General features: G+C 42.9%; 2 protein-coding genes across 3 annotated transcripts in view; both read right to left on the reverse strand.

Annotated features, from left to right (window-relative positions):
* Ext1 (exostosin glycosyltransferase 1) overlaps positions 1-26,123 on the reverse strand; it is a 278,838-nt gene that overhangs the window by 67,921 nt on the left and 184,794 nt on the right. The gene's annotated exons all lie outside the window — the stretch shown is intronic.
* The window catches only part of LOC134479904 (keratin-associated protein 10-6-like), a 235,995-nt gene that overhangs the window by 27,285 nt on the left and 182,587 nt on the right, over positions 1-26,123 (reverse strand). Inside the window, exon 1 of the mRNA XM_063264625.1 lies at positions 1-26,123. This exon is cut by the window's left edge and continues 27,285 nt beyond it; it is cut by the window's right edge and continues 182,587 nt beyond it. The gene's annotated coding sequence lies outside the window, so the exon portion shown is untranslated.

The raw sequence follows: 26,123 nt of genomic DNA on the forward strand, positions 1-26,123 counted from the left end.
TCTGCTGGGCTCTGCAGGAAAATATTTACTGGAATACTCTGACATTAACAACAGGATCAAGTGACAGGCTCTTCCTTCACTCAGAAAACTCAGTCAGAAGTGCACATCCCTCACCCGGCAAGGGGCTTTTTGCACACATCTGTTTCAGCTCAGCCCCCTCAGAGATGTCTTAAATCTAATTAACCAACTAATTTGCAAATATATTCTAATTTATTCAAGGCAGATTTTTATTGGACATTAAAATTATCTGACAGTGAACCATACACAGTACACAAGAGCAGGACCTCACTGAAGGGTCAAAGGTTACTTGGGCATAAGAATGGTTTATTATATTTTGGTTCTATAATTTTTCTACATCAAGGAGAAAATGAGTTGGCATTTTCTCCATCTTAATTAAGTTGCATATTGCTAAAATCTTTGTGAGAGCACAGGGGTGATGGGGCATGCCCAGTTGTTTCCATTGCACCTCCCCTAAGGTAGTGATGGGCATCACTGCCTGGAAGCAAAGAACTGAGGCAAAGGGTACAAGACAGGACCATACGTTTTGTCTCAATCTGTTTTCTGGTGATTAGAGATGAGAAATTTAAGTTATGGGAAAAGTATAGTGTGCCATACTGGGAATTACAAACTGCTGTTAATTTGCATGCAGAACTCCTGTTCGACAACAAGGCAGTCACAGCAGGTAGCAATGTTTACTCAGACAATCAAGTTGTAATTTACTGAACCTGTGTATAAAAAAATAAAAAAAAATTAATAAATAAAACCAGCAGAGGATGTTCTTAATTAGAACATCACAACATTATACCCAGCTCAGTGTACGGTTATAGGTAAGGACCAAGACTAACACTGTGCTAGGGGATTGTTTAATTTACAAAACCAAAGTGGATTCCCATGCACGCTGTGACATCCAACGTAATGGGAGCGCCCATCTTAATATCTCTATGTCATTCTGGATAGCTGCTAACTGTGATATATTAAACATCGGCCTTTTGGTGATTCTATTTTATTAAAAATAAAAACAGCTTAATTGTATTATTTATAAAATGGAAGATAAAGACATGATAATATTATTCGGTTATTGTAGTTTTAAAATATATATTTCTTCTACTAGAACTAATTTCTAAGACTGGGAAACAAACAAAGATAAAATTCTGAGGCAGAGAAAACAACAGACAGGAAATGTATGTCTAGTTCACAGCTCAGAAAACCAGATGGAACTCTACACACTATACTAGATTTTACTCAAGGCTCAGCAAGGGATTACAAGTCAGTTAGTAAGTCTCATATACTAGACAAGTACTCTATAACAGCCATACCTCCAAGTCTTGGTTTTCTAACATGGGATTGCTCCATAGCCCAGACTGGTTTTCAACATGATAGTCCTGCCTCCTAAGTGTTGGGGTCTATCTTCAAACTCGGCAATTTAGAATGTTAGAGTCCATTCTATGGCATGACTGTGTTCTCACAAATTTCCCATGCACAAGAATCCTAACTCCAGAGACAGTGTGGTACAATCTGTGAGCAGTGAATAGGTACAGAGGTAAGTGTCATCAGGATTAGGGAACAACTGTTCACCTGGCCTTTCTTCTTAGGCCAGTAGGAGACAGGGGCCATGGTGGTGGCTGCAACTGGTGGAAGAAACCCCCCTTCTAGCTTTCTAGGCAGCTAACAGGGCAACGAGCTGCAGTAAGGGTGACGCTACTGGCAAACAGGCTGGTTTTAGAACATAAAGAACAGAAGTGAATTCAAGCGGGAAGTATTCTAAGCACCTATTGGTGCCAAGACACTCCACAAGATGCCCACCATGCAAAGATGAGTAATAGTCAAGCCTTGGCCTAGAGGCACTAAGAGTTTAATCATCTAACCATTGATCAAACAGCCACAATAAAAAGTGATAAATAGGATGTGCTGGAAGTGTACTCAGAGAGCATCAGGGTGTGCTAAGATAGAGAAGCATCTAATTCATGAGGGGTGTATCCAGAGGAAATGACACTTGAAATGAATTTTAAAGAATGATAGGACTTAGAGGCAGGGAAGGAGGGGCACATGCATAGAAGGGGAAGGAGAGATTGCAAAAGAGCACAGGGGAATTGAGAACTCAGGATCAGAAATAGAAAGTAGCACAGAACAGGTTATTGCAGAAACTTCAAATTTATTTTAAAACAGATTTCAGACCAGAGACTCATGACAGAATCTTAGAAAGTGCTTTTTTAAAAAAAATGTGCTAACCTTTCCACCTTTGTTGATAAGTAGGGTTTGGTAACTCAGTGTATTCGCTTCTTTTAAAGGTTTATTTTTATTTTATGTGTAGGAATATGTGTAGTATATACTGTGCCATGTGAAGGCCTAGCCCCAAGTATCTGAGGCCAGAAGAAAACACTGGCTTTACAGTGCTCTTAACTTAACAATTGGTTGTGAGCCTGCTGTGTATGGATGCTGGAAATGGAACTATGGTTCCAATGCTCTTAAATACGACATACTCTTCCAGCCCCAATTTGCTATTTCTTGAAAAGACTTTTCTCCCTGATAACAGAAGTAAATATACAGGAAGCTAGGCACAGTAGCTATGCTTTATAATTCAATAATCCCAGCATTAAGGAAGTAAGAGGATCAGGAGTCCAAGACCAACCTTACCTACATACTAAATTCAAGGCCAGCCTGAGCTATACAGAGAAGCCTGGGTGAACACTATACTTCAAAAAAAAAAATGTAAGTAGCAGTAATAATATAGAAGACGTAGGGTGTGATGTAGCATCTCAGTGTAAAAGATCTTAGCTCGGGCTTTCTCTTAGTCTTTCTCCTAAGATACAAAGCTAATAGTAAAGCATTAAGGGATGATGCAAAGTTAAATAACTTTCTTTTTCTGTTTTCCAATCACTCTTCAGTCCACAAAAACTTGCTGAGCAATGTCACAGGCATCCTTCTAAAGTACTAAAATCAGAACAATAAGAAGTAACAACCAGGACTGAAGAGATGGCTCAGCAGTTAAGAGTACTGACTGCTCTTCCAGAGGTCCTGAGTTCAATTCCCAGCAACTACATAGTGGCTCTCAACCATCTGTAATGGGATCTGATGCCTTCTTCTGGTGTCCCAAGACAGCGGCAGTGTACCCACATACATGAAATAAATCTTTAAAAAAAAGTAACAACCAAACATATACATATCTCACGAGCATTCATAGATACTTGATCTCCCTGTCTGTGGGAAAGAGGATGACAGAAAAACAAAAACTGTATGCTCAGCTGGAGCTGATGTGTCCAAAAATAGTCACTGGTTTAGACACAGAACGAACCATGATGCCAGTACATGTCACAGAGACTTGGGTATTTCAGCTCTAATGACTAAGTCCTGGAGACCTTGGAATTTAATTGTAGCTTTTGTTGTCATAGTTCCCTTTGTGGGCTCACCTCTGTCCTAAATGACTTCAGTAATCAGAGGCCAGTGTTGCTGGACTTACAAAGTTTTCGTTGGTCTCCCAGAGGAAGGTCACATAATGAAGGATGAACCAGATGTAGGGAGGGCTAAGCAGTTGGAGCCAACACCCAGGAAAAGCCCCAGAGACGGGAAGGGAACTGAGCACTGGTGGGTGTGACCCACACACTGACCCTTGTTTCCACTATAATGCAACTATGGAGGTGGTAGAAAAAAACAATTAGATCCCCAATCCAAATGCAAACATTTCCACACAAGTCGAGTCATTACTTGAGGAGGAAAGCTGTTCCCATAGGACCTTTTTTAACCATTTTTTTTTTTAAAGAGATCAGAAAGCCTCTCTGTGTTGAAATTTCTCAGTGGGAAATTTTATAGTAATGCTTCTTAAAACTAGCCTATCTATGACAGTACAGAGGAAGTGAGTAAACGAGTGGGAGGGCTTAGTGGGTCACCCCAAAGGCAAGGTTCAGGCCACAGAGTACACCAATGTTGGTTCCTACAGGATCCAACGCATTCATTAGGAGGATACTGGAGTCTGGTAACTCTCCACCTTCAGGACAGTACTGGAACACAATCTACTCTCCTTCTGGAAACCTGTCTTCTAAAATACTATCTGTGGACAATCATGGCAGGGCAAGGGGGACTTTGAGGCAAGCGCAAAGTTATATAATGTTAATGATTCTAGTGCTGAGCTTGAGAGACATGTGCATGGCAGTGTGATGATACACATGGTATGCTAGTCAGTTTGGGCTACTGTAAGCTGCTGTAACAAACGAGCCACTGTCTCACAGCCATAGAAGCTACGTTGAGGGCTACACTCTACATCCTTTCTATGGGACGCAGGCGACACAGAACCTTCCTCTAGAATATAACTACTATGGTGGCAGAGGGAATAGCAAGGAGAATGGAGTGCAATGCTTCTTCAAGCCTTTCATACAAAGTGGGGCGGTTGGCGTTATCTCATAGAGCATAGGCCAGAACAGGGAAACAGCCAGAAGTCAACAGGGTAAGAACATCTTCTGTCCTAAGAGGAGGGTGGGAAATTAAACACTGGAGGATGGATAGCCTGTAGCACTTTTCAGAGCTTAGATGGCAGCTAAATGAAGGCACAGTGAGTACCTCTAACCCTGTCATTCCCCCAGACTTGTGATCACCATTAAATTTTGACTGAATCTTCTGAAGAGAAAAATCTCCCATCCACGTTGCCATTGTTCCTCATAAAGTATACAGGATGTAGAATGAAACAAAACTAGAGAGGGTCATGAGACTCACTTTTCCTTTGTGGTTAGGTGCCAACCAGTTACTTCCAATCCTCCATAATTCTTTCCAGAAGTTCAGGAGCTTGAGCGGCTGCCTCGTGGAACAACCTGTCTCATGCTCCAGCTAGAACATTCCTCCTGACATCTATAGGGTACTTGGTGCTGGCTAGTGGGAGGAAGTCGACTGGGAGAACAAAATGCGCTGGAGGCTTTGCTCTGCAGCAAGTTAGCAGAATTAGACCACTGGAAAGACAGACCTCCACACTTCCAAAGGGCATCTGAGGGCCCTGTTTCTTAGCAACCTGTGGGAAACACCAGCCCTGTCCAAACCCCGTACAGCAATTATTGGTGATGATTTTGCTTACTGTAAAGGAAGGCCAGGGTGAGTCTGCAACGGTAAGGAAAACTAGTTGACAGATTGCCTCTTTAAATAAAAATAAAAAAAAAAAAGTTGAAAACCAGACATGATGATAGATTCCCTTAATCTTAGCAACAAGGGGTTGGAGGCAGAAGAATCAGGAATTTAAGGCCAGTCTCAGCTACACAGTATGTTTGGGGACAACTTCAGCCTTTTGAGACCCTGTCTTTTATTATAGAGAGAGTGTGTGTGTGTGTGTGTGTGTGTGTGTGTGTGTGTGAGAGAGAGATTGATTGTGTGTGTGTGAGTGTGTGTGAGAGAGTGTGTGTGAGAGTGTGTGTGTGAGTGTGTGTGAGAGTGTGTGTGTGAGTGTGTGAGTGTGTGAGAGTGTGTGTGAGAAAGTGTGTGAGAGTGTGTGTGTGAGAGTGTGTGAGAGTGTGTGTGTGTGACAAAGTGTATGTGAGAGAGTGTGTGAGAGTGTGTGTGAGAGTGTGTGTGAGTGTGTGTGTGTGAGTGTGTGAGAGTGTGTGTGTGAGTGTGTGTGTGTGTGTGTGTGTGTGTGTGTGTGTGTTAGAGGATAGAGGAAAACCTGAACAGTTAGTTCTCTCCTTCCACCATGTGGACGCTACAGATAGAACTCAGCTCACTGGGCTTCAGAGCAGGTATCTTTACTCACTAAGTGATCTCACAACCCCCTAGAAAGAGTTCCTTCCCTTTTTTTCCCTTCCTTCCTTCCTTCTTTCCTTCCTTCCTTCCAACTTCTCCCTTTCTTTTTCTCTTCCTCCACATCCTGGAAGTGAAAAAGAGCAAAGGCAACAGCATGGTACAATATTTATGGGGTTTTCCCAAAAATATAAGAGCCTGCTGCAGTGATACATATGTACAAGATGCTCCGGAAACAGGGGCAAGGGGAACAGATCAACTGAGTCTAGGGGACGACGATGGTTGTATCAGCCTGGGCAATGTATTGAGAGTAAAACTCAAAGAAAGTGGGAAGACAAAAGAAGCAGTGGGGCTTAGAGGGAAAGGAAAGGAAAGGAAAGGAAAGGAAAGGAAAGGAAAAGGAAAAGGAAAAGGAAAAGGAAAAGGAAAAGGAAAAGGAAAAGGAAAAGGAAAAGGAAAAGGAAAGGAAAGGAAAGGAGGAAAGGAGGAAAGGAAAGAAGGAAAGGAAAGGAAAGGAAAGGAAAGGAAAAGGAAAGGAAAGGAAAGGAAAGAAAAGGAAAGGAAAGGAAAGGAAAGGAAAGGAAAGGAAAGGAAAGGAAAGGAAAGGAGACCCAATAGATAACCAGAAATGATCTGGTTTAGTTTCTGGTCACTCCTAAAGACCCATACTCCTAAAAATGTCAGAGTTGGTATTCTCTTATTTCTTTGAAAACAGCTACTCACCTGCTTGGGATTCAAAATCCATAAGCCCTATTGATGTCCATCAGACAATTCTTCCCAGACTTTTACATATTTGGAAACTCGTATCAGTTTACAAACAAACTATCAGGGAAAGGTATTTTATTTGTTATCGTGTGTGCACGGAATTGGTTTCTGAGGTGATGGTGCTTTACATACAGTCAGAAACGAATCCCACTCACAGTGCAGGAGGTTTTGATCACTACTATAATGCAAACAACCAGCAATACTGTACTAGCAAGTACGCCTTCCTAAAGGCATCCAGCCACTCACCTAAAGAGGCTTTTAGTCACAACCTGTACCTAGATCAGTGCTTACCGCATTGGGTTCATTTGCCCCAAATCAACATGCTAAGCCATTAGAGCAATGAATGGCCACCTCGCTTGCCAAAGGCAGATCCGTGACTAATATGCTGACCTGACGGAATTCATGAATAAGTTGTTCCTTTAAATTATTGATGGAGCTTGCGGGTGAAGGGACAGAGTGTTCTAGTTAGTGACAGGTTTTCATATTGCCTTCATGGCTCTAAAGGAATGGTCAATTCATCAAAGCTAAAGCTCCAGGATCTCTCTGGTGAATGCTGAACACCTAGAAAACGTGACTCACAATTAGTAAACAAGGAATCAGTTGCAAGTTTTAAAATATATCAGAATTCACATTCATTTGATGTTTTTACCGTAACTTTTTGTTGACTTTTCTGCAGTGCACGTGTGCTTATGTATAGACGTGGTAGAATGTCTGTGTGTGTGTGTGTGTGTGTGTGTGTGTGTGTGCGCGCGCGCGCGCGCGCATTTGGAGGCCAGAGGTCAGTGTCGGGAGTCATTACTCAGAAGGTCCTTCACCTTGTTTGGGAGGTAAGTATCTCACAGGACTGGAGCTCACCAAGTGGGCCAGGCTTGATGGCCAGCCAGACCTAGAGAGCTCCCTGTCTCTACTTTGGCTCTGGTTTTGCAAGAATACAGGACAAGTTTTATTTTATGTGGGTTCTGGAGGTCCAACTCGGGCTCTCAAACTTGCAAGGCAAGCCCTTTACCCAGTGGGCTATCATCCCAGCCCCCATTTATGATTCTTTCCTTTGAAGAACCTACGCTTCCAGCCACACTGACTGATTCTTCCTTTGAATGAGGGGTTGTTTAGGAGCACATCTTCTCACAATAAACATAAACACCTGGTGAGAGTTTCGTGTACAGGATGACAACGCACACTCAGCCAAAGCAGGTTGTGCTCTGATGCGGGGGTGGTGACCTGTGCTCCCTGTGCTATCTGCTTTTATAAATCAACTTTCCCTGGCATTCAGCAACCTTCACTTTATTGTTACTCCATCTGCTTTTGTGCAAACCCCAGCTGAGTGCAACAGCTTCAGGGTGTAAAATGTTATCTGGTACTTCAAAGAAAACTGTGACTCAGGATCCAGTTCATTGCTCTATCTCCCACTTTGGAGCATTGCCTAGTTTTTATGTGGCTTCCTATGTAGTAGGTGAATGAACGAATTCATGAATGACTCTTGGTTTTGAAAGCAGGGCCGGCCAGCACTTACCACTCATTTAAAAGCTATTACATCACTGCCTCACAGAAATGATAATGGGTGTTGACTCTGTCATAGTGGCGTAGAATTCAGGCTACCTGAGTCTCACAGTTTACAATACCCCTGTGGTTTCAGAAATGAAGCCAGTTGTAAGGCAATGATTGGGTACCAATCACAAACCAACTCATATTGCTTGGAAGACTCTACTGGGGTACTCCAAACACATCTAAGCCAGCCAGTCTCTAGAAGCCCAGGTCATTGTTCATCTTGAAAAGAAAAAGAAAATGTCAGTTGGACAGTATGTCTTCTACATTCCGAAGGCTGGCAATGATTGTGTGGTTGAGGCTACTCTGAAAAGCTGAACAGGAAACACAAAAACCCACACCCACAGCTCCTCCCAAGCGGCACAGCAAAATAAGTTTCCTCTCAGAAATCAAGGGACAACTGAAGTCAGTATGTTTTTTACAAACCTTATTCTGTTGAGAAGCTCTACTAAAGCCATGCCGTGATAAGCCTTGCAAAAATTTTCTACCATGACCCAGCATGGCCAGAGTGACCGCCTAGTAAGAACATGGTGACCAGGGGAATCCAAGCAAGCTAAATGTGTTGTTTAGCTTTTGCGGCAAACAGGTAGGCAGGTTGATTGGATGCTAGGGAGGGCAGGGACCAAGCCTGACATGGGACCTGAGAGGAGCCCAAGAAGTCAACTAATTTCCTGCACAGACAGGCTAATCTATTAGTCCCTTAGTGCCAGTCAGGAGTTTGGGTTCTCGACTGAATGATGCATTACACTTTGCACAGTGTGTTGTCTAAGAACAAAGGAAGGCCGAGGCCCATACAATGCCAAGGATAAAAAAACAAAAACAACAAAAAAAAGCAGAATTAAGACAGAGTACTATAGGATTGGTACTAGCTAGTTTTATGTCACGTTGACCCAGACTGGAGTCAGTTGACAAAGTATCTCTACTATATTAGTCTCTGGGAAAGTCTGTGGTACATTTTCTGGATTGATGATTGATGAAGAAAGGAAGGTCTACCTCAGTGGGGGAAGTGCAACCCCGGGGCCCTTAAACCTTGTTCTGGATTGTGTAAGAAAGCAAGCTGAAACAAGTTATGAGAAGTAAGCCAGTAAGCAGCGCCCGTCCATGGCCTCTGTACTAGCTTCTACCTCCAGGTTCCTGCACTGTCTGAGCCCCTACCATGATTTCCCTCAGCAATGGAGTGTGAGCTGAGACTTGTAAGCTGAAATAAACCACTTCCTCCCCAAGTTGTTCATGGCCATGGTGTCTTATTACAGCAACAGAAACACTAAGACAATAGTAATTGTTCACAGAAGTAATCTAATCTGGTTAACCTGCCCAGAAGTTTTGTCTTCTGTCACCAAGAAGCAAAGGTCTAAAACGGTTGATATAAAGTTTTCTAAATCCTGGAACATTTAAAAATAGTCATAGGTTTATAGCATTTAAAGGGGAGTGGGGACAGGGACATTGACATCTAAGGTTGTATATGATCTGCACTATATCCAGGCCAATATCTGCTTCCCATGACCTTTGTGCGGCCACTCTTAAGATTACCACCACTTCCAAGTGATTTCAGAAATCACTCTTGAGCGGACAGTGTTCAGCCTTCTCCTAAAGGCACAGCCAGAGAAAACAGCAATAAAAGCCATCGAGATGATCACAGCTACAGAACATTCGTCAGTCATGTACACAAGCTAGGCTTGAACCCTGGACCCACACAGGCTCTGTGCTAAAGATAATATCTATTGATACTGGCTTTGGAGCCCCATCCCAACTATCACAACCAGCAAATGGTTCTTGCCATGTCTACCAGCTAGCACCAGCCACCTGGACAGGGTTTAAGCAGCCTGGGAGTCATGCAGGCAGGTCTGGTACGAAGAGTCTGCAGAGACCTCAGACCAGCTGGAGTTACAGGCTACTCTAGTAGCATCAGCAGGTGAGCTGCAGGCTTGTTTGTGCATTGAAAAACATCTGAATTGTATGAAGTTATCATCTGTAAGACAACTTCAAAGATTCCACAGCAGAAAGGTGCAAACTGCTTCTGCCTTCACATCTGGGAGCTTCTCAGCCTCTCAGCTCACTTATGAGAGGCATTTGGAGACTTGGGAGAGGGTCAGAGCAAGGCAAGATTTCTCCATGTATGTTTCAAGTCTCATGAGTGTCTGCTTCTGCAAGTAGAGGTTAGCAAGTAACTCCAGCTGAATACTGGACGTATCCCCGAAACAACAACACAATTCTGCTCTGAAAATTCCTCAACTCTGGTTAGGCATGAAAGGAAGAAAGTTAAATATTATTATACCTCCCTTTCCATTCCTCACCTCTTTCTCTGGTTATCTGCTGCTCCATACCAGACAGCCTGAAAACAAAAAAGAATGTCTCCTTCCTAATCACTGCCAATAAAGAAAGGAATTGTAGGGGGTGGGGGCTACAGGGGGAATGAATTGCACAAGCCCCTGTGATATCAAGGCTTAGTAAAGAATGGAATTACATACAGAAGAAGTCTGCTGAGCCACTACCATCAGCATCTACTTGAGGTGGATAGGGGTAAGTAGTGAGGCTTTTCTGGAGTGAAGTTATCAGCGGTGAAGGCATGAGGTGGGCAGTGGGTTCCATCCACCCCTGATGAAGAGCCACTGCGTAGTGGAAAACAGACAACCTTGTTTTCTAGTTGTGTTCTAGTTGAGTCGCATATACAGGCTTCACACTTTTCTTAAAGAGGGCTTGAAACAGACCATCCCCCCACCCCCAAGCAAAAGCACTCACCCAGTCATCTATTGCATCAGAATGGACTTCCTTGAATCCCACTAACACTCCAATATTCCCCCGCTGTGTAGTTTTATTAAACAAGCACGGGGAGAGTGGTTTGTTGAGGGAGGAGGTGGGCACGGAACCCAGCTATATGCTGAGTGATTAATAAAAAATAAAATAAAATGGGAGCTTGCTGTTTCTCACTGGTTAGCTAACAACAAGGAATCACAGCATGGCTCGATTTCCCTTGATTAGCACAGGATTTAGATTTGCTTTTCAAAAAGTGCTAATCAGTTTAGCTTAAATGGATCAAAACGCAACACAAAAGTGGTTTCTCAGTTAATTCAGGTCTGCTGATTTCTCCCCCAGAGTGCTACATTAGAGACTTATCTAAAAAACCTTATGTACATATAGTTGTTATTTAGAAAACATCCAGTTAGCCATTGCTGAAGCCCACAGAATAATTATCACAGCAGAGCCCCCCCAGCTACCACGGACTCTTCAGAACAAGGAATAGCTAATAGTCTGACCCTCTTCTGATACACTCCAGTCTAGTCAACATTATCCACCAAGAATGAAGCAAATAAATCAACACTCATCTTCAATGCATTCCTACAAATGGTCAGGTATACATGCAAAAGCAAATATTTTAAGTAAACATTAAAAGACGGAGCTTGCCTAGAGATCCACATGCAAATTTTACAGCAATATCAAATTGTTATATTAACTCAACGTTTCTTAATGTCTAAAGTCTGAAGTTGTTCTGGCAATATTGACATTAGTAGTGGCAAGGGAGGAGAAAGGAACCCTAGAATAGACCTTTTATTTCCCTTAAAATGAAAAGTAACAGGGGAAGAAATAAGATCGAGAACTGACAGTTCTCAGAGACAGTGAATAGGATCCGGGTTTCTTACAAGTCCTCGTGCTAGCTCTTCAGGAGGAGGGAACTTGTACATACTGGTTCTAGGTAAGATGGAGGAATGCTTGCCCAAACTGCTTCTTAGGCCACTCAGCATTTCTTTCCTGCTCTGCCACCTTTTCTTCTGAGAACTATTCATAAATAAGAGATAGCTAAGCCTTTCTTTAGAGGCTCCCCTACAACAACAGGGAATTTTTTCCCCTGTCTTTTGACATACTTGGAGTTTTCCCGATTCCTGCTTTCCCAGGAAAGTCAGAACCCCTGTGGTCTTCTGCACCAGACAATGATCCTTTGATCATTAATCAAGGGCTGATGGGAGGTGTAAAGGAAAAGTGCTTAAAAATCTGAGTCCAGTGGGCCTGTTTTCAAAACCAGTTAAAGCAAGCTTGACTGAGTGATATTTCTGGGGATCCTTGAGCTTTTGGGGCTCACTTGGGGGATCTGATTATATATTTGTCGTAGCGTTGTGATAAACCAGGAGTGAGACCGTGAATTTGTTAAATACCTGGCACGTGATTACAGAACAAAACAAAACGAGAGACACTACATCCAAAGTTCTGTTTTAGAGAGAGCTGGCGTGGGCATAAAATTACTTAGGCATTGCAGGAATTAAACTTCCTGAGTCTACTTGAGAGTGGCTAATGGAGAATGCTGTTCACCAGGACTCTCTAGTAGTTGCTTGTTTCTCTGCCCCTAGGGCTCTAATAGATGCACTCCACGACAAACCTGTCCCTTAATTCTATTCCGCAAATATTTGGTGGCTACTAAGACCCACTAAGAGAGTGTGGCCATTCTTCCATCAAGGAAAATGTAGCCAGGTCTCCGTAGCAGTAAATGCTGAACCCGTAGCACTACACAAGTGCGTCTCATTCGAGTTCAAACTGGCCAAGAACAAAAGCAGTTACATTCTAAAGGCAATTTCAACTTGAGAGATAGAAAGAAGATACTGAGCTGGTTGCTGCCCAGCGATGGGCAAAGCCTTTGGGGGAAAGCTTAGTTCCCCACCGGTTAATTATCAATCAATTATCAATTTTTATCAACTTGTTATCAACCTCAGAAGGTAGCCTTCCTCAATACCATGTGGTGGTGCAGAAATGGGCAAAAAGTATTTAAAAGCTTGAATCTCTCTGACAGGAAACCCCATGTAATACAAGGTAGAGGTTAAAATACAAGGTAGAGGTTCTGGTTAGGCCAGAACATGAAAGAAAAAAAAGGCTTAGAACCTTGTGTCATTAGATGGCCTGAGTTTGAACATCAACTTTGGACTCGCCATCTATGTGACTTCAGGCAGCTAGCTAGTCTGTCCATGCCTCGAGCTTGCACCCATAAAGTAAGAACACAAGTCACGAGAAACACATGCCACTGGAAATGCAAGGACACATCAGTATTTTACCAAGGACACCTTCTTCTCATGAAAGGGCATCACCTTTATCTTTGTTCATAACACATAACAAACACCACTGATTTTATGCTTTCCAGCATAGGCCTCAGTGCTGTATGTCTCAGTTCTCTAAAACATCCGCTGCTAATTCTGTAGGTAGGTCTATCTGTTCATTCAGAATATTTATATAACTGTGATATCTCTTTATCCTGCCTCCACAAAGAAAGAACATACTGTATTCAATCTCAAAAAAAAAAAAAAAAAAGCTTAAAACCTAATAACATAGTCCTAGGAATACCTCCCATCATCTTATTATTCTTCCCATTCAATAATTTCCCACTTTACTTAGCTGACTTCTCCTTTTAATCAAATACCCACAAGTTAGATTATTGTAACAATGTAAAGTGACTCTATTTAACTACAGTGGCATTAGTCTGAATAATTATTCGTAAGAACACATTAAAAGCAAAAAGTCAGCAAATCTACAGTGCCATGCATGGCAAACAACTGCAGTTTGCAGATACCCATAAAGTCATTTTTATAGATACCTGTAAAGTCATTTTCACTGTATGCTGTTTTCATATCTTGCTAATAGCCCTTGAACCTTGGCTCTAAAGGAAGCCAGAAGCCAGCATTTCTCTGTACTGTCATCCACACTTGAGCTCTTTACCTCTCTGATTATCTAAGTCACATAATTTTGGAGGTGTGTACGATACTGATAAAGGGTCTCGTGTATTCTAAGATGGCCTCAAACTCCTATGTATCAGAGGCTACCTTCAAAAACCTGATTCTCCTGTCTGCCTCCCAAGGACTAGGACTACAAGTGCACAGCACCATGCCCAGCCAAAGCGTATGCAGATTCCCCTTCTTCTCCTTTGCCTTCTCTAACTGCCACATGGCTCTGATATGATTGCTGTTGTCATCTGGCACTTACTTTCTACTGCCTTAAGCAGTACAAACCCCAGCCTCTATGTGGATCTATGCTCGTTCCACAACTAATGATCCAATCATTTTCAGAAGCAAAACCCACCCTTGATGCTGTCCAGACGGTTGAGCCAAACATGCAGTCTAGCCACAGTAGATGCTAACAGAAGTCCCTGCAGCCACACAAGGAATGGTAAGAGGCAAAAGTCCCAAGAATTGTCTACAAAGAGAAGGGCAGGGTCCTTCTCCATTCTTTTGCTATGGTATGCAATGCAGTTGTGGTAGCTGGAACAGGAGCAGCCATCTTTAATCTCAAAATGGGCACCATGTGTTTAATACAGTGGGACAATAAAACGAAAGGGGCTGCATTCCTGAGGTTCATAAAGCCTACTTCCCAACCCTGAGCTACAAACATTCTGAAAAGTGAGAAAGGAAATAGTATTTCACTAGACCCATAGTTTCTTGGACACTTCTGCTTATCACTTTTGTTAATAATGTAACTAAATCACAATTTTTAATTAGTGGTGGTGGTGGTGGTGGTAGTGGTGTGTGTGTGTGTGTGTGTGTGTGTGTGTGTGTGTGTGTGTGTGAGAGAGAGAGAGAGAGAGAGAGACAGAGAGAGAGAGACAGAGACAGAGACAGAGACAGAGACAGAGAGGGGGGTGAATGGGCAGGGCAAACATTTAGATGTTAGAGATGAATAAGAATCAAGTCACTGCTGGTTCTAGAGATCATACCCTGGTCATCAAGGTTTTGTGACAAGTGTTTCTACTCCCGTGAGCCATGTCAAGTGTTTAAACTGTAGATAGTGAATTAATTAAAGCATGTGGCCAATACATTTGGTTTAAGAGTCTCCTTGCACTACATGCTATGTTGGTATCCACATTTTAATTAAAATTGATAGTCAATACACACAATTTCCTTGGAGAGCTGGAGCTGTTTTCTCCAATGATTTCACATCTCCAAGGATTTGTCTAGAGCCCAGCTCTGGGGACTTGAATAAGACTTGGATGGAGAGTATAAAGTATTTTATTATCACACTGAGATGGAGGTTTCTGAAGTCGGAAATCACTATTAATCCCCAATACCATGAGTGTTTATGAAGTTGTGCATGTAGTGTACTATTTTTGGATATTACTGAGGAAATATATGTGCCTACCTTCTTTCCATCCTCAGAAAACAGCATTCAAAAATTACTATGCTCTCAATGGTCTTGTTTTATGGAAGGACAGCAATATTCCAAAGGTATGATATCATCATCAGAGTTGCAGTTCCAGAGGAAAAGGCAACATTCTCACTGTTCTGCCTCAGGGCTCACAATGGTTATGTAAGTTAATTACCCAGCTTTCTTAGAGAAACTATAGCTGGACTCTAACAGTTTTACATGAAGAAAACAATTATTTCCCTTAGAAGGTCATTTTAAATAACTTTGAGAAGTTTAAAAAAAAAAAAAGCCTTCCAAATAAACTAAGAAACAATTATACCAGCACTGCCTTACTTGACTAACATAATATTTCTCACAATGTTTGTCAAATATACATCAAAAGTCTTATATATGAATACTATCAAAAATATTAGCCATCAACAATGCAAAACTTGGAGTAATTTTCAAATCCTAGGGGATCTTTGGCAGTCCAGGTCAAATTTGGGACAATTATATACACCACATAGATGTGTGCACGTACAAACACACACACAAACACGAACACATACACACTCAAACACCAGTAAGGAGGTTGTCATGGTTGGGGGTAGGTAGGTTCCAGAGATGCTGATAAAATTCTTGTAATACACAGGCAATTCCTGGCTAGAAGACATTTCCAGGCCCAATATATAAACAAGATTGAGAGACTCTAATTTTGCATTGGCTAGGGGACAGAGGTATCACACTTCTGAGCTTAAAGTCAGAGGAAGCAGGGCCATGTTTACAGTCCAGGTGCTACAGTATCCTGGGGGCACAATAAAACTAAACCAAGTCTAGAAGTGTTAATGCTGCTCAGAATTAGCCGGGCCTCATCATTTCTGCTCTGTGGTTATTTAGCAGGTACGGACAGTTCCTCAAGTGCATCAATAATACTGAACGTAGGAACAAATTAAAGTTGACAGGTCCTCTAATCCCTCATCTCATCTACTAAGAGTCAGCATCTACTTGGTCACTCAACTTTCATTTCTTTTTTGGAGACAGGGTTTCCCTGTGTAGCCCTGGCTGTCCTGGAACTCACAGAAATCCTCCTGCCTCTACGCCTCTCTCTGTCTACTGAGTGCTGGTATAAAAGATCGGTAACCTTGCAGGACAAACACTACCATAGTAACTCTTGCCCTTAGCAAGAAGAGCAAGACAACAGAACAATTATTTTCTATTACCCAGTGCTCCTTTCACAACGATGCTTAACTTGTGATGCTGACACAACCCCTGCTCTCACCCCTGCACCTCCCTGTTTACCCACAGATTCCAAATGCCAAGTTTCTCAGTGAGCTTGCAATGGTGTGGCATTTACATGAAAGCTCTTTGTCCGCAAGGATCGATCGCCCCAGGTAAAGCAAATGGGCTGAAGTTTTCCTGCACTTTGAACTTTCTACTACTACTTTGTTAAGATGGCTCTCCATTATCCCATTTTTTTTTTTTTTGTGTGTGTGTGTGTGTGTGTGTGTGTGTGTGTAAGTGTCCCAAATTTGGCCTGTACTGCTATATGTGGACTAGCCTCATATGCTCTTGAAAATAGTTGCCTCTCCTACTTGGAATCAGTTTTGCTAATCAGGACCAGGACTACAGCCCAGCTTTACATGCAAAGCTGAGGAAGGCAGGACCAATTCAGGTCACCAGGATTTATCCTAAACATTTTGATGGTATGTTAAAGGCTCTGAAATACATGTAAAAGGCCTATCATTGAATTTAAACAGCTTGAGGACCTGCTGAACAGGGCTATGCGGAACAGCAGTTAAATGGCTGTAATCTGCCATACTGTCACTTACCCTGCTCTTGAGCAGCTGTAATTGACTAATGGGATAATAGGGTGGCAGTTTACAAATCTGGAAGCTATGCTCCTTTGTTAAAAGTGCACTTGAGGAGAAAAGTCAAGACCATAGAGAAGGTGTAATCACAATCCTTGCTCTGATGCAATGAATTTAAATATGCTTTTCAAATGAACTTAAAAAAGAAAAAAAGCTATCCAACATTGTATGTAGAGATGGTACTAAAGGTCACTGGATTTATTTAGTATTGACATAGGTCATCTTCATTTCAGAAGAGCTTCTCCTCCTGAACTGCATCTAGACTGAAGAAGAGTCAGGCAGAAGTATCATCCTAAGTGAGTCTGAGAAAGAATTTCTTTTTAGCAGCCTAACCAAAAGCCAAGATGACCAAGGACATCATCTACAAGGATCACCCTTTGGTTATTCCCTGTGCACCTCTCAATCAATCATGCCCACACTCCTGAAGTCCCTTCTATGCACACAGGATCTAGACGGGAACATACAGATTCCCGTACATTTTATGTGTACGTTATTGCCTGCACAGGACAATCCAGGTAGAATACTTTAATTGGCCCCATCTTTACCAAGCCTTTGAAATAAATTTTGTCCAGGGACATCCAGAGGAAGATAAACTCTCCAAACTGTAGAGGCCACCACTAGGCATTGCTCTAGGATCTGTCAACAAGATCTGAAATGCATACACCAAGCATAGCATGAAAAGTGAAGTTTTTCACAGCATTGGAGAATCATTACCAGAAAAACCACTTCATCTCGGGCATCTCTCGTCCTCAAGCCTAAAATGCTTCAATGTCAGATTCTGGGGGTGAAAGATACTCAGCTGGCAAAGTCTATGCAAATATTCTAGGGCACTTCTGCTCCCAAGTATTTCAGAATAGAAAACGGTCAACCACATCACTCAGAGAACACTTGTCAGCTGAAAGAATGGAGAGGAAGAGAAGTATTAGAGAATGGTATAAACTCAGAGGACCCTGAGGTCATGGTAAAGAATGGGGCTCTCACTGGAAGATGGCGCATCGCTGAAAATGCCAAGGACAGGGAAGTGAGGAAATGGTTTATCTTCCGAGAGGATTCCTCGGTGGCAGCTGAGTAGTATAGAATGTGTAGGACATGGAAACAGAGAAGACAGGAAGTAACTGCCATGGTCAGACTGCAGGTGACCACGGCTGGGACAAGTGAGGCACCAACACAGGTGTCTGGACACATCCAAAACCTACAGCAACCAGGTAAGTGGATATGGACAATGGAAAGGGCCTAGGACATCAGGGTTTCTGAGAAACCTTTCAAAGACAAAGAATGTGTTTGCCCTGAGATGAGAGGGCTGCAGAAAAGAACATTTGGGTAGCTGCAGGAACAGAGGGTGGATTGGCAGTGGTGGGGGTCAAAAGAGAGAAAGGATTCAACAGCTTGAGCTTGGATTAGTTATTGTAAAGTACCATCACAATTCTTTACATTTAAAAGTGTTTCCTGCTTCATGTCCTAACAATACAGATGCCTTGTAGGCATATTTCTGAGTGTAATGTCTGAACATATATATAAATATGTACACACACAGAAGCACACACAAATAAACCTGTATGTCTGTATTAGCATTGAAAGTAAGAGTGGGCTGGTGAATGGGTAGATGACGTTCCCTCTATCTTCCTTTCAGAACCAGAAGTAGCCATGATTTACCATGACGCTGGTTTCTAAGTGAACTTTCTACTGAACAAGCACGTGTCTACAGGCATATCAGTACAATGAAGTAAAATATGAAAAACATTAGCATTTTCCAATCTATCATCAGATGAAGCACAGAAAAGCCATTTGGACAGAAGCAAAGGTCTTCAAGAACAAAGCAAACAATTATATTAGAACTAAAGAGGCCTGCTCTGTACCAAGGCCATATTGGGAGTTCACAGGGAGAATGGCATGGAAAATCAAAAGATCCCTGGAATCCACGGGGGATTAATGTGTGAAAACGGAATTTGGGTTGTGAGGCGAGAAACCCAGACTGAGCTCTGTGGGACAGAGCAGTAGCCATCTGAAATGCTTGTATTCCAACAAGCTGCTAAGCACCTAGCAGAGCTCACCCCTAATCCCTGGGACCTTCTATCTCTCAGCCCAGCCTGAAACAGGCCATTCTTTTCAACAGGGTACAACCTGGCACAGCTGCAGTAATTCTGGCTCAGAAAGTGGACAAAAAACCATCCTTGGTTCAACTTCATCCAGGTTCCTGAAAGCCCTGACTGTCCATCCATGTCATACCTGCACTGCCTTACGTTAGCAGGCATCTTATGGGTAAGAGTCAGTTTGGAAAGACACTCCACTCCAGGAGGCTGGCCCAATCCCCACAGCAGGTCCAATAGCATCTACCCGTAATAAGGATACCAAATACCTTCATATTGGGGAAAAAAAAATCAAACAGTGAACAGCATCATGTAAAAACGAAGGGATGTCACTGAGACCCATTCAGGTCTGAGTGTTATATGTAAATGTTTTACCTTCCAATGACAACACAAATGACAGAAAATAATGAGAATGTCTACCCAGAAAACTAATGGGGACTGGCATTTCAAAGTCTACCAGATTAACATAGGCAACAGGCAGAGCTCTTACTCCACACTTGCCTGCTGACCTACTTCAAACGTTTCCTACTGGAAATCCTAATCCTGTCCTCCTTTCCCGGAGTGAATGATGCAAACCCTTTTGCTTCCCACCTTGTACCTCCCAACAACACAGTTGTATACTTCTATGGTGTTCCACTGTGGTACACATGACATGGCTTCCTAAGAACCACAAATAGACACATGAAAAAGGCAAAAATGTTGTAAATGTAAAGGGGGCTACGTACTTACATTGTTCCTGAGACATCACAAGAATTGACAACATGTTGGATTTTTATCTCTGCTTCCAAAATAAAAAAAAAAAAAAAAAAAGAGTACTATGTTGCAGGATTGCAGGAGGTTAAACTTGGGAAAGCATACACAGACACATACACACACACACACATACATGCATATATACACATATACACATGGTTTCAACTTAAGGATATATTGTCAACGAAAATAAATCCTCAAATAACGATGCACTAAATCTCTTTACTACAAAATCTTTCTGTTCATATATAGTGCTACGAAACTCTCTCCTCCCTCCCGCTCTCTCTCTCCCCCTCCTCCTCTCTCTCTCTCCTCCTTCTCTCTCTCTCACACACACATATACGAGAGAGAGAGAGAGAGAGAGAGAGAGAGAGAGAGAGAGAGAAAGAGAGATAGACAGAGACAGAGACACACAGACAGACACACAAGAAGCCCCCCTCCCCCACCCCCATGCTAAAATTCAGAAACAGAAGAAAATTAAAGTCAGCCAAAGAGAAAACAACAAAGCTGGGGTTTGAGTGGAGTGTATTTGGAGCAGGAGGGAGCCAGCTGGTTAGCTGGCCTTTTAAAGGGTATCAGAGTACCAGGCACAAGGCCATTAATCCTGCAGTTTTCCTCCCTTTGCCAACTCTCAGGGCTTACATTACTGAGCCATCATGGAGATTAAAAATGGGTCTCCATAAAGGTTTCTACTTCCCCAGGAACTCTCTTCTCTCTCCTCCCCACCTGCTGCCCCTTCACGCAGCAGCAAAGTCAAATCCAAAAGAAAAATATTAAAATCAAACTCGGCTTTAGGGATTTGGGGAGGTAGATAAGTTCAGGCTCTTATCTCGGCTTTAGCACAAGATTCCTTCTCTAAAGTCTCCTTAATTACATCCAGAGAAAGAGCAGGCACACACAGAATAGCTGCCTTCTAAACCCATGGCCTTCAGTGAAGGGCTCACACTCACAGGTTGCATCCCCACAGGAGAAAGACACTGTTCTACACTTGCCTCCTTGCCTCCCTGGGTGGCAACCTGCGGGTCTGGCCCACACCAGACTTCTCCCCTTGCGGTGTCACCCCCATTCACTCGGCATCTTCCCTGCTTCAAATGTGCCCCTTTTGTCATTCTTTCCACAGAATTTCCCTGCTGGGCAAGTACACTGTATTTGTCAAGTGGAAAGAATGCATGAGTGCAGCCACGTTTCCAAAAGGCCAAAGCAGCAGACAGTTGAGAACAGAATAACTTCAGCCGACTCCGTCTGTCCATCCTCGCTGAACACAAACATTTCGTCTGTAATCTACAGCCTGTGCAAATGCTCACGGTCTAAGCAAGAATATTAACACTCAGCAGAGCAGAGTCCTGTCCAGGGGAAGTGATTTCAAACATGGCTGGTGGTCAACCTAACGTAGGATGTGACAATCTTATTGAAAAGGGATGCTTCAGCGGTGCAATCAGTTAGCACGCGGTACTTATAGAAAAGGGAGAAAACTAAAGGCCCACCCCACTTGATTGTTTCGTCAGTGACTAAAGCATCAGTGAGCTGTCTGTTCTGCTGCTGGCCTGTGTCCTAAATCTGTCCTAGGTACCCCTCTATGACCTCAGCAGTTACCTGTAACCATCTCTGAAGTCTCAGTGGCTAAGGAGCTACCGCCCAACAGGGACCATATTTCAATTCCAGATCCACCTTTCCAAGAGGCTGTTCAGAGCCAGTCACTGGCCTCTTCAAGCCTCAATCTTGTTCACTCTGTGAGCATGAACATACCTCAGAAGGATTTCTAGGAGATACTACTGAACACAATTCAATGGAAAGGAATGTTACTGTTCTCTTTAGATCAAACTTATAAATAAGAGGAAATGCCATCTAAGAAACAAAGCCAGGAAGGGATTCCCTAATTTGACTGCATGTGTGTTCCTGTGCTTGGACTTTGTATTCATCGGGTTGAGTTTGTGTTCTTTATTTTTGTTGATGTTGTTTATTTTGTAACCCCTTAGATACATGACCTTGAACTCAAGACCGTCCAGCTTCAAACTCCTCAGTACAGTCCTTATAGGTGTGCACTGAGATATTTGGTTCCACCCATGCTAGCAGCTGTTGTGCCCTACCCTCCTAGCTTACAGAGAGAAGGACAAGTGAAGAATTTCAAGGCCTCTTTAAGAACCAAAGCTTGAAGTTAGCAGTACGCACCCACACTTCTACGCCCCAACCAGAGTCTCTGTCTGATCACCTTCATCTTAGAAGTGAGACACAGAGCAGGGCTTGGAGGCACGAATCTGTAACCACACCTACTCAGGAGCCCAGACAAGCTGAGGCCAGTTGTAGTTCCACAGAGCCACTCTGTGTGGGGCTGGGAATGAAGGAATGTACGTGTGCCTCTGAGAGACCCTGGGATACTGTCCCAAATACTATGCTGTGACTAAGGTTTGCTAACCCACCATTTTTCTCGTTTCAATTTTGCAAACTGAGTGGTTAGACAGAGTTAGGGACTTCAAAGCCACAGACAAGCTGGGTAGTGGCGTTCTCAGAAATTCAGCCCACTGATCAGAATTGTGGTTCCTGCATTACCAAGTCTGCCACTTTTAGATGCCACTGTTACGTAATGCCTCTATGGCAAAGTGAAGCCTAACTTCCCTCCCTGCTGTCTTTTTTTCTGGGTTTTGTCAAATGTGTGAACCACTATGGGACACAGGAAGTGGGCCACCAGACACTTCCTATGCCAATATAAGAAGCCACCTACAATCCTCCGACTGCCCTTATCAAGCATAGGTGGATGTGAGTGGGGAATCCCTAGAACAAGACAAGGCAGTCGGGGCTCCAGTTCTGTGTCACCTTGCAGCCATTTAATATGTGTCAGAGGGGCTTCACATCGCCCACTAACACCAATCTGCAGAAGCAAACTAAAGATGAGTGAACACAGCTCTTCCGAGCGAGCTGGGAAAACGACACCAATCAGCTCAGTGAAGAGCCTGGGAACCACCCGTTTCTGCCAGTTCTTGATTTGTTTTGATTCAAAACAACTGGCCCCCAAATGTTTTCCTGTTCTGCCCTCCAAATCTAAAGCTGGAAGAAAATGAAGTGATTGATAATAAAGCTTTCACTATTGGGGGGTGGGGGTGGGGCAAAAGCAATGGAATAAAAGGCCACTTACTCTCCCGTTTCTGAATACATTTATTCTGTACTGATAAGTATACATTTACACGGAGAGAAGATGGTCTTCCTAATAGGCACTTACTAGGATTAAATTTGCATTCTCTGTCCAAACACAGGCACACACATTTTAAACTGGCAGGGCTAAGTGTTGGCAAAGATCCAAAGGTAAGTTGTTTCAAGGAACAAATTTTGTAACTTTCAACACTTAAAAAATAATAATAAAAAAATAATAAAAAAATTCTACTATTCAATAACTTAAGATTTGTGGAAACCCAAGAGAGAAGTGATCTGTTTTAATGGCAAAGTGTTCATGACACATCTTGCCATACTTGATAGCCTGCACAGGCTTGACCAAGCCCAGTAAGAGGGATTGAAATTTGTGTGTATAAATAATTAGGCAAAATGAGCCTGGAGATGCTCTGAGATGAGCCTGGTGACAAAGTCACAGGGACAACTTGCTAACGTGTTCAGAGAACAGCACACGCTCCACAAGAGTCGCTTTGGAAAGGATCAAGTGGGATCCTACTGGGCAAAACAGGGAGCTTGTGTTCTCAACTGCTACAGAAGTCTCTACGAATCCTAGACAGAGAACAGAGGAGGCTGCAGATTATACCTCCAAGGGATGCTGGTCCTGTGTTTCCAAGAAGCAGTGAGACAAATAGAATTCACATGAAATCAATGCTTATCAGCTGTCAGAGGGCGTGTTTGTTTGTTTGTTTGTTTGTTTGTTTGTTTTAATGATGCCACCTTTGGAACTGAGGAGTAAAGAAAGTATATATTTAAGGGGGAAAAAATCACTTTCCATGTGGCAATTTGAAGATGAAAAACTCCATGTCCAGATACACTTTTTGTTTCTTTTACAAGTGCTGATCTATATCCAACATGGGGTTCAATGAGCACCCAGTGAGGTTCAGTTCAACCAGAGCAAAATGGAGTCAGCTAGGTCTAACGAAAGGTAGTCACCAAACAATTAGGGCATGGAGGGCATGGCTTCCAGGAGCATGAATCCTAGTAGGGTAAGCCAAAGTGTTCATGTGTACATTGGGTTCCATGAGGACTAGGAGGAGGAGGAGGGAGGCAAAGGAGGAGGAAGAAAGAGGAGGAGGAGGAAGGAACGAGGAGGAAGAAGGAAGAGGAAGAAAGAGGAGGAGGGGGAAGAGGAAGAGGAAGAGGAGGGAGAGGAGGAGGAGGAGGAGGAAGAAAGACCTGACAGGAAGCCAAGAGATGGACAGACATGACATGTGGCTTGAGTAAAGGTCCTCAGGCTGAGGAGAGACAGGTGATGCTTCTCCCTGAAGGCCTACGCTATTCATGCAGGCTATGTACCTTTCACGTGGACAGCCGAGACAAGGAAGCAAGTTCAAACACTTTAGTAGTATTACTGTCTGGAGGAAACCATCTGGGCTAAGTTTGTTCAATAAATTCATTCCCATTCATGACTAAGAATGGACAGAGATACAGTACCCTAAATTACCACTTACATCAAGAAACAGAACATTCTCTGTTAGAGGATATTGGTGACCTCAAGTTCAAGTGGAATCTACTTTGCCTTGCAATCCCTCCCAACATCAACACATGGAGAAAACCCAGAACATTTGGCCAACAAAACAGCTACTGCTGTCTACCTAGGTCACTGGCTTCACAAGCCTGGGAGGTTCATTCCTGCTAGCAATTTACTCACTTAGTGACCGGCTAAACCGAGTAGGAAAGGTATCAACAAACCACTGGCAACCATTTTGTTGGTGCCCACTGTTTCTTAAGCATTTGACATTCATTTCTTTTTCCCCCTTTTTTCTCACCAAGTTATCAGCACGTGTAGGGAGTGGGGTCAAGCTTAGGTCTAGCCAACTTGACAGTCCATTCCTCCACAAGCAGCATTCTACGATTCCTACTAAGAAATGCATTTGTGTGACCCTGTGCACAGACTCTGCCCTACAGAAAGCAGCCAGGAATGGTCAAAAGCGCAGGTGAAGCTTTAATTCTGGTCTGCGAGAAATGCACTCTACAGTATGAGCAGCCAGACTTATTTACCAAGAAGCTCCTTAGCAAAAACCAGAGAGCGGACTTCCGGGACCCTTGGCTGTTCACCAGCATCACCAGGTCATGCCAGGCAAACAGTAATAGAGCCTACCAGGAAAACAGTATAGAGACCTAGCGTAGCCTTCAGTCACCCTGAGGAGAGACACACTGAAACAGGACAGTGCGAATCTTCCTGCATCTCTTTCCCCCTTCCTCTCTGCAGTAACCCTGGAGCAGATTAGGTTCTTGATTTAGTATACTCATACTTCAACAGAAACTTCACCGCTGTCAGTCAGGGCAAGAAGCATTGCAAATGCACTCAACCATCTGGATGCAAGGAATTCCTGTTTTGTTTTGTTTTTTAAAGCCCTGTAGGTGTTCCTTGGTTTTCCCCACCAACTCTAACTTACAAAGAGGAGTTTATTTATTTTTATTCCACAAGAAACAAAGTCCTAGGATAGTCCTGTACGCATTATCACGGAGCTAAGCAGGCAACACTGTCATAAACCATTCATTTAACCCATCTGTATTTATTAAGCTCTTAATATGCAGGCAGCAATGAGTTTGTCTAAATCTTTGCCCAGCAGCACAAAGGAGGCAAGGGACCACGTGAAGCTGTCCTTCAGGGACTCACCTACTTGAGGGCATTTATTTATTTATTTCTATTTATTTATGTTCTGCTGTGTTTGAGTGTTCAAACCGAGAGGAGGGAGAAGAAGAAACTGTCAACGGAAAGCCCTGGCACTTTTCAGGATGCTAAGGCAAGAAAAAAAGAAGACCGTATAATTTGATTCTTTGTTTGTTACTTTTTTTGTTTTTGTCATAGGGACTCACTATGCTTCCCACCCTGGCCCGGAACTCTGAAGCCTGCCTCTGCCTCTCAGGTGCCAGGATTAAAGACATGTGCCACCGTGTCTAGCAGACTTCATTTTAAAAGCAAGTTAGTTCCATGAATTGGAAGGACATTTTCAGTATATCTTTCCCTGGTGAACCACAACTGCCCAGTGAACGAGTGATTGGAGGGTAGAAAATGCTCTGTTTTGAAACTCTGTGCTTATTGTATTAATACGTTAGAGTATTTTATATGTTTCCAATGTGTAAGATTACCACTGAGTTAGAACTGACTCATAAAAATTTGATGATTTACCATTGA

Source organism: Rattus norvegicus, chromosome 7 (assembly GCF_036323735.1).
Source record: "Rattus norvegicus strain BN/NHsdMcwi chromosome 7, GRCr8, whole genome shotgun sequence".
Classification (NCBI taxonomy): Eukaryota; Metazoa; Chordata; class Mammalia; order Rodentia; family Muridae; genus Rattus; species Rattus norvegicus.